General features: G+C 41.1%; 1 protein-coding gene across 2 annotated transcripts in view; it reads left to right on the top strand.

Annotated features, from left to right (window-relative positions):
- Positions 1-5,876: 5,876 nt before the first annotated feature.
- The window catches only part of CCDC158 (coiled-coil domain containing 158), a 78,938-nt gene continuing 70,455 nt past the window's right edge, over positions 5,877-14,359 (top strand). The window contains exon 1 of one of the 2 annotated variants that reach the window (XM_070756911.1): positions 5,877-6,332. The gene's annotated coding sequence lies outside the window, so the exon portion shown is untranslated. The remainder of the gene's footprint in view (positions 6,333-14,359) is intronic. The other variant, XM_070756910.1, reaches the window with a different exon arrangement.

Below are 14,359 nucleotides of genomic sequence, written 5' to 3'. Positions count from 1 at the left end.
GAGAGAGGGGAGAGAGAGGGAGGCAGTGGAGTGATTTGTTAAGGACTCCAGAAGCTGCTGGCTACAATTGAATAAAAGTGCATGCAATATAAAGTTGACAGCGGTCATTTCCACACAACATCAGTGCCGGGAGTGAAACTGTACAAACTTCAAAACTGGCATCCACTTGGACGATGGCATCCAAAATAGTTTGCTGTCAGCATTTTCAAAGTTAAATTGTTTGGTGCTTTTTATTTGTTGGGCTAGTTTTTCATTATCAAGCAGGTTTAGTTGGTGCTTTTTCCAAGACATTTTCTCTTATATCACTATTTTGTGGATGTTTTTGGAATTCTTCTTCTAATATTCTATATTCCTCTTCCAAATTTTCGGTTTTGGCTCTTTTTCTTTTATAAACCTTGGCCATATATGAGATTGTACTTCCCCTAATCACAGCTTGAGCTGTATCCCATAGGTTTTGGAGGTTAGTGTGTTCTTTTAAATTCTCTTGGAAGAAGAAGTTTATTTCTTTCTCTAGTTTTTGTTTGAAGTCCTCATATTTTAAAATCGATTTTTGAAATGTCCATCTATATAATAATAATAATAATAATAATAATAATAATAATTTATTAGATTTGTATGCCGCCCCTCTCCAAAGACTCGGGGCGGCTCACAACAATGATAAAAACAATATTATACTGGCACAAATCTAATATTAAAAAACAACAACAACAACAACAACAACAACAACTAAAAACCCTATCATAATTAAAAACCAAACAGCACATCCATACCAAACATAAATTATAATAAGCCTGGGGGAAAGGTGTCTCAAATCCCCCATGCCTGGCGGTATAGGTGGGTCTTAAGTAATTTATGGAAGACAAGGAGGGTGGGAGCAGTTCTAATCTCCGGGGGGAGTTGATTCCAGAGGTCCGGGGCCGCCACAGAGAAGGCTCTTCCCCTGGGACCTGCCAGACGACATTGTTTAGTCGACGGGACCCGGAGAAGGCCAACTCTGTGGGACCTTATCGGCCGCTGGGATTCGTGCGGTAGCAGGCGGGTTTTTTTTACCTTGCCAGGTTACTCTTAATATCTTATGGTCAGATACCAAGTTTGGCTCTATCTCAATTGTTTCTATTTGTGTATTAAGTACATTCGTTGCCCAAAACATATCTATCCTTGCCCATGATTTATGTCTATTAGAGTAATGGGTAAATTTTTTTGTTTGCCAATTCCTTTCTCTCCAACAATCCTTAAGTTTAAAGTCCTTGATTTATAATTTTTCTGCTATTTTATACTCAACTTTATCTCTTATTTATATACTGTTGTGATTCAGTCTGAGGCTCCTCAGGGAACGGCTGGAACTCTGCCGGCTCCATGCTCAGAGGGGGAGGGGGAGGAACAGGAGGAGGAGGAGGACCAGGCAGACGGGGAAGAGGAATGTCAGGACGAGGAGGAGGGAGAACAGCCTGAGACCCCCGGGGGGGAGCTCTCTCTAGCGAGTAGCCTGGAGTCATTAGATGAGAATGCACAAGCCATCATAGATATGAGGCAGAGAAGGGCAGCACAAAGAAGGGGACAATTAGCCAGGTATTTCCATCCCTAATAGGCAACAGCTGGGTTTGGGTGTGGTTCTCCTCAGAAAGGTTGAAAAGGCAGGCCCGCCCTTCCTGTATTGTGGAGAGTTATCTTTTGGGAGTCCTGTGACCTTGCTTCGATCCTTGGCATCTCTGATTCTGGCTTGTGGCCTCGAAGGCTGAAAACTTGGGGGAGGCGTGGGTTTTATTATTTACAGTGGTGTGTGTGCCAGCAAGAAGCCTGTTGTATTGTCTGGCCATCGTGACTCTTCTGTGAAGCTCCACAGCATTCCAGTTTGTAAGAACAGTTTTTGTTATCTGTGTTTGTTTTCAAATATATAAAATGACTTTGCTTTTTACCAACGTGTCTGGATACTCTTTTTAGTTGGTGTTGGCGTCTGGGGGAACCCAGACAGAACATATACAATGTAATTATTTAACTATACTATATTGGGATATTGAGAATATTTATAGCACAACTTATTATCATAGATCTGCCGTTCACCTGCCCAACCTTTTAAATGTATTTTCCGTTGTTATTGTATATTGCATATTGTCTATTGATGTTTATATGTTGTTATGTCTTTTGTATGTAATCTTGTAAATAAAAAATATTAAAAATTAAAAAAACAAAATAGTTTGCTGTCCACTAGAGAGGACACAAAGAAGACAAGGGGGTGTGGGTCAACCTATTTTCCAAAGCACCGGAAGGCAAGACAAGAAACAATGAATGGAAACTAATCAAGGAGAAAACCTAGAACTAAAGACAAATTTCCTGACAGTGAGAGCAATTCATCAGTGGAACAACTTGCCACCAGAAGTTGTGGGTGCTCCATCACTGGAGGTTTTACAGAAGGGATTGGACAACCACTTGTCTGGAATGGTGAAGAGTCCCCTATTGAGCAGGAGGTTGGACTAGAAGACCTCCAAGGCCCCTTCCAACTCTGTTACTCTATTAAATATACGAGACTACAGATCCCATTCTTCCCAGCCAGTTAAGAGAACTGTAGAACTGCAGGAAATATGACTTGAGTAAACGAGTAGCTGATGCATGGAACTCACTACTTGACTCTGTAGTATCATCCCCATACCCCCAAAACTTTACCCTGAAACTATCCACTGTTGACCTCTCCCAATTCCTAAGAGGTCAGTAAGGGGCATGCATAAATAAGGGGTGAGTCTGCGGAGAGGGGTGGCATACAAATCTAATTAATAATAATAATAATAATAATAATAATAATAATAATAAGTGCACCAGCGTGCCTACCATCCCTGGCCTAAATGTTTCTCTATTATTAATACCAATATCATATATATCACATATCATATAGCAGTGTGATCAGGCGGTAGGAAAAGCAAGTAGGATGCTTGGCTGCATAGCTAGAGGTATAACAAGCGGGAAGAGGGAGATTGTGATCCTGCTGTACAGAGCGCTGGTGAGACCCCATTTGGAATATTGTGTTCAGTTCTGGAGACCTCACCTACAAAAAGATATTGACAAAATTGAAAGGGTCCAAAGACGGGCTACAAGAACGGTGGAAGGTCTTAAGCATAAAACGTATCAGGAAAGACTTCATGAACTCCATCTGTATAGTCTGGAGGACAGAAGGAAAGGGGGGGACATGATGGAAACATTTAAATATGTCAAAGGGTTAAATAAGGTTCAGGAGGGAAGTGTTTTTAATAGGAAAGTGAACACAAGAACAAGGGGACCCAATCTGAAGTTAGTTGGGGGAAAGATCAAAAGCAACATGAGAAAATATTATTTTACTGAAAGAGTAGTAGATCCTTGGAACAAACATCCAGCAGATGTGGTTGGTAAATCCACAGTGACTGAATTTAAACATACCTGGGATAAACATATATCCATCCTAAGATAAAATACAAAAAATAGTATAAGGGCAGACTAGATGGATCATGAGGTCTTTTTCTGCTGTCAGACTTCTATGTTTCTATATAAACGTTGTTATATCTTTGTATAGTACCAATACAAATTTGACATAAATAAATAAATAAACAAACAAATAAATACATACATACGTACATACATACGGTACATAAAATGTAGAACAGACTTAAAACCTTGATGTTATGTTTAAATTGTTGTTAGCCTCCCCAAGTCTACGGAGAGGGGCGGCATACAAATCCAATAAATGAATGAATGAATGAATGAATGAATGAATGAATAAATAAATACATAAAATAAGTTTGCCTGACTTCATATCATTTGCAGAACATTGAGGGGAAAAATTGCTTATTACACCAATTCAAAGACAAACAACCTATCTCTGTTTTTCCAACCTTCTTCAGAATTTTTTTTTCAAAGTGAAAAAGTGAAAGCACACCAAGAATTCTCAACTGCATTAGCTGCTCTATTTAGAGATTCTAGGTTCTTAACTTATAATCCAATCCAGCTACCAAATATCCAACGTTTACAAAGAAAAGAGAGATTAAAAAACGGGAGATGAAAACCGCACTCGAAATAGGACAAATTCATTCTGATATCAAAATATGCTGATATGAAAGTATTTAAAGCTATATATGTACTTACACTGCATGAACATTTGATCTGTTAAATGTATGTCTTTTATATCTGTATATATTCAATAAATACTATTTTTTTTAAAAAAGAAAGTATTTGTTAGATCTGGTAAAGAAAACTATATTTTAAGTGCAGCCCAGCTTCTAGATGTTTAATGCAATTAAGAGCAGATTCTGTGAAAAGTTTTAAATCAATCATATCTGTTTGAGAGATCTGGAATGCACTGGGTCCATTATTCTCTGAACTGACCACCAGTTTGGACTGGATCAGTTAACAGAAGTCCATTATGTCAGGATGACTTAACATTCTTTTCTGCAAAGTGATTGCTATTTTTTTAAAAAACCCATCATATAAAGGGAAAAGTCAATGAATAAGATCACCTGTTTCTTACACATCTTCTTCAGGATCAGTAAATAGTTAAAAGAATAGGAAGAAGATGATGGGTGTAACAAGAAGTTTCCACAATAATTTCCAAGCCAAGTTTGGGAGTTTTCTTATTCCCGATGACGATAAAAGATGCCATTGAAAAGGTGCATGTGATATTTGTGTGTGGGTGTACACATGGCTTTCACAGAAACCAGGAAGGAAGGAAGGAAGGAGGGAGGGAGGGAGGGAGGGGGGAGGGAGGGAGGGTGGGTGGGAGGAAGGGAGGGAGGGAGAAGAAGGAAGGAAGGAAGGAAGGAAGGAAGGAGGGAGGGAGGAGGGAGTGAATGAGTGAGTGAGTGAGTGAGAAGAAGGAAGGAAGGAAAGCGGAAGGAGTGAGGGAGGGAGGGAGGGAGGGAGAAGAAGAAAGGAGGGAGGGAGGAGGGAGGGAGAAGAAGGAAGGGAGGAAGGAAAGAAGGAAGGAAAGAAGGAAGGAAGGAAAGAAGGAAGGAGGGAGGGAGAGAGGAGGGAGGGATGGTGGGAGGAAGGGAGGGAGGGAGAAGAAGGAAGAAAGGAAGGAAGGAGGGAGGGAAGGAGGGAGGGAGGGAGGAGGGAGGGAGAAGAAGGAAGAAAGGAAGGCGGAAGGAGGGAGGGAGGGAGAAGAAGGAAGGAAGGAGGGAGGGAGGTAGAAGAAGGAAGGGAGGAGAAGGAAAGAAGGAAGGAAAGAAGGAAAGAAGGAAAGAATGAAGGAGGGAGGGAGGGGGGAGGGAGGAGGGAGGGAGGGAGAAGAAGGAAGGAAGGAAGGGAGGAAGGAAGAGGAGAAGGCATGCAGGCAGAAAGTAAGCAAGTAAACAGACATACAAATTAAATTCCTTGTAAAATAAGGCACCCCATTAATAAAATTATTCTCATATCTCAATATACTGACTTTTGTCTCAAACTACTCACACTCACAGATATGTACCTATACACAATTCTTTCACAAATATTCTGCTATCTTATTTCCAATAAAAAAGAACTGAGGAATTCTGGGAGTTGAAGTCCACAGATTTTTAAAAGCTGAGAATTCTGGGAATTGAAGTTCACAGGTTTTTTAAAAGCTGGGGAATTCTGGGAGTTGAAGTCCAGAGGTTAAAAGCTGAGAAATTCTGGCAGTTGAAATTCACAGGTCTTAAAAAGCTGGGGAATTCTGGGAGTTGAAATCCACAGGTCTTTGAAAGCTGGGGAACTCTGGGAGTTGAAAGAGCTCAGGAATTCTGGGAGTTGAAGTCCACAGGTCTTTAATAGCTGGGGAATTCTGGGAGTTGAAAGAGCTGAGGAATTTTGGGAATTGGAGTCCACACACCTTAAAGAACTGAGGAATTCTGGGAGTTGAAGTCCACAGGTCTTTAAAACTGCCAAGCCTGGACAGCCCTGATCTAAAAGATTTGTTGCATGGCTTCTGAAGTGTAACAAAGAGCAAGGGCCAGTCCTTTTTCTACACCAGTTGAACAGGCCCACTTTACTAGCGAAACCGGACACCCAAAGTTGTTGAGTGTGGTTCCCACACAAAAGCACGTAGCTTTTATCAGAGAGGTGGAGTTTGTTGCCTAGGTGACCCCACCAGACAAAGGCAGGACCCTGGCTGCTACCGATCCCGCGGTTTTTGCACCTCGCCAGCTCTCTTGGGTGTTCAGTGCTTCCCAGTGTGCCATGCGCATAAAGAAAAGTCAAGCATGAACCCCATGGCACCCATCAAAGGCCCCTTCTCTCCTTGGATGCACACAGCAAGGTCATTGCATGAGCCGGTTCCACACCAGAACTGGCACAAGAAGCGCATTTATTTGCAAAGTACGACAAAAAACCAGAATTTGGTCACAGGTGCATCAGAGGTAGGTGTTTTATCATTCAGGACAGGCTGCGTGGGGTTTTCTGCTTCACAATGTCCGGCTTTGTTCAAACTTTGGGGAACCCCTAGACTGTAATTAAGAATGACTTCTACCTGTGCTTTCTTCTGCACAATTATTTTATGATGGGAAAATTTTCTCTGACTTTTAGCCTATTTATTTACTTACTTACTTCTTCCGTTCTGGAGACCTCACCTACAAAAAGATATTGACAAAATTGAACGGGTCCAAAGACAGGCTACAAGAATGGTGGAAGGTCTTAAGCATAAAACGTATCAGGAAAGACTTCATGAACTCAATCTGTATAGTCTGGAGGACAGAAAGAAAAGGGGGGACATGATCGAAACATTTAAATATGTTAAAGGGTTAAATAAGGTACAGGAGGGAAGTGTTTTTAATACGAAAGTGAACACAAGAACAAGGGGACACAATCTGAAGTTAGTTGGGGGAAAGATAGAAAGCAACGTGAGAAAATATTATTTCACTGAAAGAGTAGTAGATCCTTGGAACAAACTTCCAGCAGACATGGTTGGTAAATCCACAGTAACTGAATTTAAACATGCCTGGGATAAACATAGATCCATCCTAAGATAAAATACAGGAAATAGTATAAGGGCAGACTAGATGGACCATGAGGTCTTTTTCTGCCGTCAGTCTTCTATGTTTCTATGTTTCTACTTGTTTACTTACTCACTTACTTGTTTGTTTGTTTGTTTGTTTATTGGATTTGTATGCCGCCCCTCTCCACAGACTCGGGGCGGCTAACAACAGTAACAAAACAGCATATAATAGTAATCCAATACTAAAAACAGTTAAAAACCCATTATTATAAAAACCAAACATACATACACATATACCATGCATAAAATTGTAAAGGCCTAGGGGGAAATAGTATCTCAATTCCCCCATGCCTGGTGGCAGAGGTGGGTTTTAAGCAGCTTACAAAAGGCAAGGAGGGTGGGGGCAATTCTAATCTCTGGGGGGAGTTGGTTCCAGAGGGCCGGGGCTGCCACAGAGAAGGCTCTTCCCATAGATCCCGCCAAGCGACATTGTTTAGTTGACGGGACCCGGAGAAGACCCACTCTGTGGGACCTAACTGGTCGCTGGGATTCGTGCAGCAGAAGGCGGTCCTTGAGATAATCTGGTCCAGTGCCATGAAGGGCTTTATAGGTCATAACCAACACTTTGAATTGTGACCGGAAACTGATCGGCAACCAATGCCTTACTTTCTTACTGACATAGAAACATAGAAGATTGACTGCAGAAAATGACCTCATGGTCCATCTAGTCTGCCCTTATACTATTTCCTGTATTTTATCTTAGGATGGAACTATGTTTATCCCAGGCATGTTTAAATTCAGTTACTGTGGATTTACCAACTACGTCTGCTGGAAGTTTGTGTTAAGCATCTACTATTCTTTCAGTGAAATAATATTTTCTCACGTTGCTTTTGATCTTTCAATCCTGGGTCTAGAAAGCTTAGAACTAAGACGCCTTAAACAAGATCTAAGTATCGCCCACAAGATCATATGCTGCAATGTCTTGCCTGTCGGCGATTACTTCAGCTTCAACCACAACAACACAAGAGCACACAACAGATTTAAACTTAATATTAACCGCTCCAAACTTGACTGTAAAAAATATGACTTCAGTAACCGAGTTGTCGAAGCGTGGAACTCATTACCGGACTCCGTAGTGTCATCCCCAAACCCCCAACACTTTACCCTTAGATTATCCACGGTTGACCTATCCAGATTCCTAAGAGGTCAGTAAGGGGCGAGTACAAGTGCACTAGAGTGCCTTCCGTCCCCTGCCCTACTGCTCTCCTATATCTCCTATACCTTTCTTCTATTCCTATATCTCTTCTTCTATTCTTTCATTGATATGTTCTATTACTATATCTTCTTTTCTATTCTTTCATAGATATATTTTACTATGAATATCTCCTCTATAACCTTCATCATGTATTTTACTATGTGTATATATATATATATACCCACTAAAACCCTCATTGTGTATTGGACAAAATAAATAAATAAAAAATAAATAAATAAATCTTTCCCCCAACTAACCTCAGATTGTGCCCCCTTGTTCTTGGGTTCACTTGCCTATTGAAAACACTTCCCTCCTGAACCTTATTTCAATGTTTCGATCATGTCCCCCCTTTCCCTTCTGTCCTCCAGATGATAAAGATTGAGTTCATGAAGTCTTCTCCTTTCTAAAACTAATAAAGATGTTATATAATAATAATAATAATAATAATAATAATAATAATAATAATCACAACAAAATAAATAATATATATAACAATATATAATAAATATATATATATATATAAATAAATACATTAAAAATAAAGTGTTGAGAAACCCTGCTAGGCTTGAATATACCTTGCAAATCTGTAGAGCAGTGGTATGCAACCTGGAGGTCGGGAGCCCTTTGGGGGTCGAACGAACGTTTCACAGGGGTCGCCTAAGACCAATGGGAAAAGACACTTTCCCCATGATGTTAGGAACTAAGGCTTCTATTCTGGCACCTTGGAACATATTTTTACAATCCGACCAATCAGCCGTTGACAGTGGGGGTGTCCTTCTCGCCTTCCTGCCAATCACCTTAAAGCTCTGTTGGGAGAATTGGGGCTAGACCTATGGTTCCTAATGTGGGGCCCATGCCCCACAGAGGAGCAGTTTGATTTTTAATGGGGGCAATTGGGGCCCTGTTTAAACCAAGCCTTTTAGGCTTCCTCTGCATGTGTAAAGTTTACTTTCTGAATAGTAAGAATTATATGTCATGGGGTGCGCATCAGGATTTTGGAGATGCTTCGGTGGGGCATGGCCAAAAAAAGGTTGGGAACCATCACGCTAGACTTATGGTTGGGGGTCACCACAATATAAGGATCAATGATGGGCTCCTTTTTTCCCCTTCTGAGTTCTGGGTATGTTCTTCCTATCACAGTAAATAAGGTTAAATGTGTATAATTTTAGAAGAGCTGTGCATGTGTGTGTTGGTGTGTGTGTATACATACACATACTGTTTATATAGTCGATAATGTATATTTTTGTGTGCCCGTGCGTAATATGTATGTACAGATACGACATATATACATGGAATTAAATAGTATACTTTGGATGTTCAGTAATAGTCTATAGCAGGGGTAGGCAAAGTTGGTTCTTCTATGACTTGTGGACTTCAACTCCCAGAATTCCTGAGCCAATCCTGGTAGCTCAGGAATTCTGGGAGTTGAAGTCCACAAGTCATAGAAAAGCCAGGTTTTCCTATCCCTGGTCTATAGATAGGGAAATTTTATCTCTTTGAGGTGAGGAGAGGCCAGGCACCCTAACCCTAACCCTTGACATGAATCACATACCTTTAAGCCACCACCCCCAGTCACATGACCATCAAGCCACTCCCACCTGGTCACATGGCAGGCAAGCCACACCCACAAAATAAACCATGCCCACAATGTGTTAGTAAATTTTTTTGCAGCCCCTTCACTGGTTGGAGGTCACCACAACATGAGAAACTGTATTAAGGGGTCGTGGCATTAGAAAGGTTGAGAACCACTGCTGTAGAGGATTCATACACCTTGCAAGCCTAATTAGGCTTTTCTTTCCCTTCCCCGTATACTCATATGCCAGGGAGGAAAGCCTTTCCCTGTTTTCCTGGATCAAAACACATTTTGGCAGATACCTTTGGGGAAATAATATTTGTAAAATTCCTCCAATGTTATTCCTTGGCCTTCAAGCCAGCTGCTGCAGTTCCTCCTCCCAACACCAGAGGCCACTGTGGTTCTGCAGGACACTGACAATCTGCCCAGTTAGCCCACTGCTCCTTCTCAGGTGAGTTGCCAGGGGGCGGGGCAACCTGCACCAGGTGCCACACACCTTGGGCCTTTGGGGAGCAGGCTCTCCCCAGCGTGTCCCCCCCTGATAACCTTGCGCTTTCGAGGCTGCCAAACCTCTGGCTGATTTGAAGGGGAGATGCTTTCAAGTTGAGGCACCTCAGCCTCACCTGGGCGCCATGGGTAGTCCACGCCAGCCCCCAGGATCGGATTGAGCCCTTTGAAGGGGTTGGCGTAGGACCCCCGGGGTGCCCCCCTCAGGCCTGGCAGACGGCTCCAGCAGATGGGTGAAGATTTCCAGGCCCCCCAGCCGTCTTAGGAGGGGAAACCCCGAAGGGCTCCTTATTGAAAGGGAAAAAAACAGGGAATCCGACAGATCGCCCTCCGTAAGTCAGGATTTTTATTTATTACATTTATTATATTTGTCAAACAAGTATAGTTACAGTTTGTATTAACATAACAAAGGATGAAGAAGTGATGAAAAGGATCATTTGCGCCAGTTGCGGCCCTATCTGGACAGGGAGTCACTTCTCGCCCTTGTCATCTCGAGGTTCGATTACTGCAATGCTCTCTACATGGGGCTGCCTTTGAAGAGTGTTCGGAGGCTACAGATTGTGCAAAATGCAGCCATGCGAGCTATCAAGCTCTGCACACATTTCAACATTACTCTGTGAGCTGCACTGGTTGCCAAATGGTTTCCGGGCCCAATTCAAAGTGTTATTTATTTGTTTGTTTGTTTGTTTGTTTGTTTATTTATTTATTTATTAGATTTGTACTTACTTACTTACTTATTTATTTTGTCTAATACACAATGAGGGTTTTAGTGGGCATACTGTATATCTATATACACATAGTAAAATACATGATGAAGGTTATAGAGGAGATACTCATAGTAAAATATATCTAAGAAAGAATAGAAAAGAAGATGAAGTAATAGAACATATCAATGAAAGAATAGAAGAAGAGATATAGGAATAGAAGAAAGGTATAGGAGATATAGGAGAACAATAGGACAGTGGACGGAAGCCATTCTAGTGCACTTGTACTCGCCCCTTACTGACCTCTTAGGAATCTGGAGAGGTCAACCGTAGATAATCTAAGGGTAAAGTGTTGGGGGTTTGGGGATGACACTATGGAGTCCAGTAATGAGTTATTTACCTCCTATTGTTTAGTCACCATTTTCAATTATTGTTTTTGTTGTTATTGTTGTCTCTGATTTATTAAGATTTATTATAGCCACCACTCTCATAGATTCTGGGTGCTTACAAATACAACAACAATAATTTTATTTATTTATTTTGTTCAATACACAATGAAGGTTATAGAGGATATACTCAAAGTAAAATATATCAAAGAAAGAATAAAAGAGAAAATATAGGAATAAAATATATCAATGGAAGAATAGAAGAAAAGATATCGGGAGGGATAGAAGAGAAGATATAGGAGATATAGGAGAGACAATAGGACAGGCGACGGAAGGCACTCTGGTTCACTTATGCACGCCCCTTACTGACCTCTTAGGAATCTGGAGAGGTCAACTGTGGATAGTCTAAGGGTAAAATGTTGGGGATTAGGGGATGACACTACGCTTCGACAACTCGATTACTAAAGTCGTATTTTTTACAGTCAAGTTTGGAGTGGTTAATATTTTTTACAGTCAAGTTTGGAGCAGTTAATATGAAGCTTGAACCTGTTGTGTGCTCTTGTGTTGATGTGGTTGAAGCTGAAGTAGTCGTTGACAGGCATGATGTTGCAGCATATGAACTTGTGGGCAATACTTAGATCATGTTTAAGGCCTCGTAGTTCTAGGCTTTCTAGGCCCAGGATTGAAAGTCTAGTCTCATAGGGTATTCTGTTTCGAGTGGAGGAGTGAAGGGCTCTTCTGGTGAAGTATCTTTGGACATTGCAAGGGTGTTAATGTCCGAGATGCGATATGGGTTCCAAACAGATGAGCTGTATTCAAGGATGGGTCTGGCGAAGGTTTTGTAAGCTCTGGTAAAGAGTGTGAGATTTCCAGAGCAAAAGCTACGTAGGATTCTTATTTCTTATCTCCTGGCTTTTGTAAGTAGGATACATACAGGTAGTCCTCGACTTACAACCACAATGTAGCCCAACATTTTGGTTGCTAAGCAGGACCATGGTGGTCACATTTCATGACCTTTCCTGCCGCAGTTATAAAGCGAAATCACTACAGTTAATGAAGTCAATGACATGGTCTTTAAGTGAATCTGGCTTCCCCATCAACTTTGCAAAAGGGGCTCACATTATTTATTCATTCATTCATTCATTCATTCATTCATTCATTCAATTTTTATGCCACCCTTCTCCTTAGACTCAGGGCGGCTTACAACATGTTAGCAATAGCACTTTTTAACAGGGCCAGCCTATTGCCCCCACAATTCGGGTCCTCGTTTTACCCACCTCGGAAGGATGGAAGGCTGAGTCAACCATGAGCCGGTGATGAGATCTGAACTGCTGACCTTCAGATCTACAGTCAGCTTCAGTAATTCTGGGACATTGCAACCGTCATAAATATGAGTCAGTGGCCAAGCTTCTTGAATGCTGTGTCCAGTTCTGGAGACCTCACTTACAAAAAGATATGGATAAAATTGAACGGGTGCAAAGACGGGCTACAAAAACAGTGGAAGGTCTTAAGCATAGAACGTATCAGGAAAGACTTCATGAACTCAATCTGTATAGTCTGGAGGACAGAAGAAAAAGGGGGGACATGATCGAAACATTTAAATATGTTAAAGGATTCAATAAGGTTCAGGAGGGAAGTGTTTTTAATAGGAAAGTGAACACAAGAACAAGGGGGCCCAATCTGAGGTTAGTTGGGGAAAGGATCAGAAGCAACGTGAGAAAATATTATTTGACTGAACGAGTAGTAGATGGATGGAACAAACTTCCAGCAGACGTGGTTGCTAAATCCACAGACACTGAATGTAAACATGCCTGGGATAAACATACTGTATATCCATCCTAAGATAAAATACAGGAAATAATATAAGGGCAGACTAGATGGACCATGAAGTCTTTTTCTGCCGTCAGTTTTTTATGTTTCTATGTTTTAATTTTGATCGTGTGACCAGGAGGGTGCGGCAATGTGTCCTAAATTCAATTTAAATCAATTTATTAGGTTTGTATGCCGCCCCTCTCCGAAGACTCAGGGCGGCTCACAACAACGATAAAAACAATATTACAATGGCACAAATCTAATATTAAAAATAACTAAAAACCCTATCATAATTAAAACCAAACAGCACATACATACCAAACATAAATTATAATAAGCCTGGGGGAAAGATGTCTCAAATCCCTCATGCCTGGCGGTATAGGTGGGTCTTAAGTAGTTTATGGAAGACAAGGAGGGTGGGGGCAGTTCTAATCTCCCGGGGGAGTTGATTCCAGAGGGCCGGGGCCACCACAGAGAAGGCTCTTCCCCGGGGCCCACCAGACGACATTGTTTGTAAATGTGCAAACTGATCCAAAGTCATTTTTTCCCCAGCACCATTGCAACTTGGAACAGTCACTAAATGAACCGTTGTAAGTCAAGCACTACCTAATCCTCGGCAACGATGTGAATATTCACATAGACAGTATAAGGGAGCTTAAGCTAGGAAAAGAAGGCTAACAGAGTGTCTTTCTATTGCAAGCTGCAGTATTAATGATTAAAAGATTGCTTGAAAGTTTAATGGTTAATGATTGTTCTGCCAAAACTCAGAGATTGCTTAAAACCATTAAGGCATTCTTGTAATGCCTTTGGATTTATTTATCATTTATTTATTTATTTATTATTTATTTTATTTATTTATTAGATTTGTATGCCGCCCCTCTCCGTAGACTCGGGGCAGCTAACAACAACAATAATAATAATAATAATAATAATTATTATTATTATTAATTGGATTTATATGCAGGAATATCTCATTTTATCATGCCAATTTGCTTCATTGTGCTTCAGAGAGGAAAAAGATTGCGACTCGCTGAAAAAGTGTTAAGTACAGTGATACCTCTTCTTACGAACTTAATTCGTTCCCTGACCAGGTTCAGAAGTAGAAAAGTTTGTAAGAAGAAGCCATTTTACCCCATAGGAATCAATGTAAAAGCAAATAATGCATGCAACCCCATCCCAAAAGTCACCCCTTTTGCCTTGCGCCACTGGGAATCC

Source organism: Erythrolamprus reginae, chromosome 7, assembly GCF_031021105.1.
Source record: "Erythrolamprus reginae isolate rEryReg1 chromosome 7, rEryReg1.hap1, whole genome shotgun sequence".
Lineage (NCBI taxonomy): Eukaryota > Metazoa > Chordata > Lepidosauria > Squamata > Dipsadidae > Erythrolamprus > Erythrolamprus reginae.
The sequence above is the reverse complement of the archived record's forward strand: the minus strand, read 5'-3'. Positions and strand labels throughout refer to the sequence as shown.